The sequence below is a fragment of the Solanum lycopersicum genome, chromosome 9 (assembly GCF_036512215.1).
Source record: "Solanum lycopersicum chromosome 9, SLM_r2.1".
Taxonomy (NCBI): domain Eukaryota; kingdom Viridiplantae; phylum Streptophyta; class Magnoliopsida; order Solanales; family Solanaceae; genus Solanum; species Solanum lycopersicum.
In genome coordinates this window covers 25,506,595-25,509,094 of record NC_090808.1, presented here as the reverse complement: position 1 = coordinate 25,509,094, position 2,500 = coordinate 25,506,595, and the positions used below count along the sequence as shown (strand labels likewise).

General features: G+C 43.2%; 1 protein-coding gene across 1 annotated transcript in view; it reads left to right on the top strand.

Annotated features, from left to right (window-relative positions):
- ABCB26 (ABC transporter B family member 26) overlaps positions 1-2,500 on the top strand; it is a 9,629-nt gene that overhangs the window by 5,095 nt on the left and 2,034 nt on the right. The gene's annotated exons all lie outside the window — the stretch shown is intronic.

The window sequence follows — 2,500 nt, the reverse complement described above, 5'->3', positions numbered from 1 at the left end:
GTGTTTTGAGGATTAAGGGAAGGGTATGTGTACCCCGTGTCGATGATTTGATCAACACTATTCTGACAGAGGCTCATAATTCAAGGTATTTGATACATCCGGGTGCAACCAAGATGTACCGTGACCTAAAGCAACACTTTTGGTGGAGTAGAATGAAGCGTGATATTGTGGATTTTATTGCCAAATGTCCAAACTGTCAACAAGTAAAGTATGAACACCAAAGGCCCGGAGGAACACTTCAGAGAATGCCCATTACTGAATGGAAGTGGGAAAGGATTGCAATGGATTTCGTGGTTGGTCTTCCAAAGACATTGGGAAAATTTGATTCTATTTGGGTAATTGTTGATAGGCTAACTAAGTCTGCTCACTTCATTCCGGTCAAGGTGACTTACAATGCAGAGAAGTTAAGCCAAACTTTACATCTCGGAAGTGGTGCGATTGCGTGGGGTTCCACTCTCCATTATATCAGATAGAGGTACGCAGTTTACTTCTAAATTTTGGAAAACATTGCATGAGGAATTGGGTACTAGGTTTGACCTTAGTACTGCGTTCCATCCTCAGACCGATGGTCAGTCTGAGAGAACGATTCAAGTGTTGGAGGATATGCTTCGCGCATGTGTGATAGAGTTTGGTGGCCATTGGGATAGCTTCTTACCCTTAGCGGAGTTTTCATACAATAATAGCTATCACTCAAGCATTGATATGGCTCCATTTGAAGCATTGTATGGTAGGAGATGTAGGTCCCCCATTGGTTGGTTTGATGCATTCGAGGTTAGACCTTGGGGTACCGATCTTTTGAGGGATTCGATAGAGAAAGTGAAATCTATTCAAGAAAAGCTTCTAGCGGCTCAAAGTAGACAAAAGGAGTATGCAGATCGGAAGGTTAGAGACTTGGAGTTTATGGAGGGTGAACAAGTCTTGCTGAAGGTTTCGCCCATGAAAGGGGTGATGCGGTTTGGTAAAAGGGGTAAGCTAAGTCCAAGGTACATTGGTCCCTTTGAAGTACTTAAGCGAGTAGGGGAGGTGGCTTATGAGTTAGCCTTGCCTCCAGGGCTGTCCGGAGTGCATCCGGTATTCCATGTGTCGATGTTGAAAAGATACCATGGGGATGGAAACTACATCATCCGTTGGGATTCTGTTTTGCTTGATGAGAACTTGTCTTATGAGGAGGAGCCTGTTGCCATTCTAGATAGAGAGATTCGCAAGTTGAGATCAAGGGAGATTGCATCCATCAAAGTTCAATGGAAGAATCGACCCGTTGAAGAAGCCACTTGGGAGAAGGACGCGGATATGCGAGAAAGATACCCACATCTGTTTACAGATTCAGGTACTCCTTTTCGCCCTTGTTTTCCTTCTTGTGATCGTTCGGGGATGAATGATGGGTAAATTGGTATCTATTGTAACGACCTGTTTAGTCGTTTTGAGCAGCAGATTTTATTTCTGGAAAAACAGGCTGAGGCGACAGACCCCACGACGGACCGTCATGGGCACGACGGACCGTCGCAGGTCTCGTTTTAAAACACTTAGAAAAACTAAAAATTGGGTACTGAAATCGACTCTCTGAACTTCGTAACGGAATGGCAGGACGGATCGTCAGAGGTGTGACGGACCGTCACAAATTCTTCAGAGAAATTGAGTCTCTGAACTCTGTGACGGGCAGCAGGACGGACCGTCGCAGGCGCGATGGGCCGTCACAGACTGTGAAATCCCAGTCTGGGTTGGATTTCTTGATACGTTTTAAGGGACGTTTTTGACTATTCTTGCCTTAATTATAAAGTTAGTGGGTTAATGTTAATAAGTCTAATTACTTGGGGGTTAAAAGAGGTAACCTTAAGTTAATTAGTGGGGCATTATTGCCATCTTTTATTCTTAATTATATACTAATTAGGGTAAAATAAAGAGGGTTGGAATAAGAAAAAGAAAAGAACAGAAAGAGAGAGAAGGGAATCTATAGAGAGAGAGACGATCGAGAAGGGGAAACACAAAGCTTTGGAGAAAATTTGCTTGCTTGATCACTAATCTTCGGTGGAGGTAGGTTATGGTTTCTCTTACGATATTCGTAGTAAACTCTTAATAGCGAATGATATGTATTGATAATATTGTAAACCCTGCTATGTGCTTAATTGTATGCTTGCATGAATGTAATTATATAATTGTGATTATATAAGCATGATGAAGTTATTGAATCCCAAATCTTGATAAAAACCTAATCTCTTTTTAATGATGATGCATTGGTAAGGGAGAAGGCTTGATGAGTTGATAGAATGAGATTAGGGGATCGGGTGTCACGAACCGACACGTAGATTTAGGGGATCAGGTGTCACGAACCGACACGTAGAATTAGGGGATCGGGTGTCACGAACCAACACGTAGATTTAGGGGATCGGGTGCACAAACCGACACGTAGATTTAGGGGATCAGGTGTCATGAACCGACACGTAGATTTAGGGGATCGGGTGTCACGAACCGACACATAGATTTAGGGGATCGGGTGTCACGA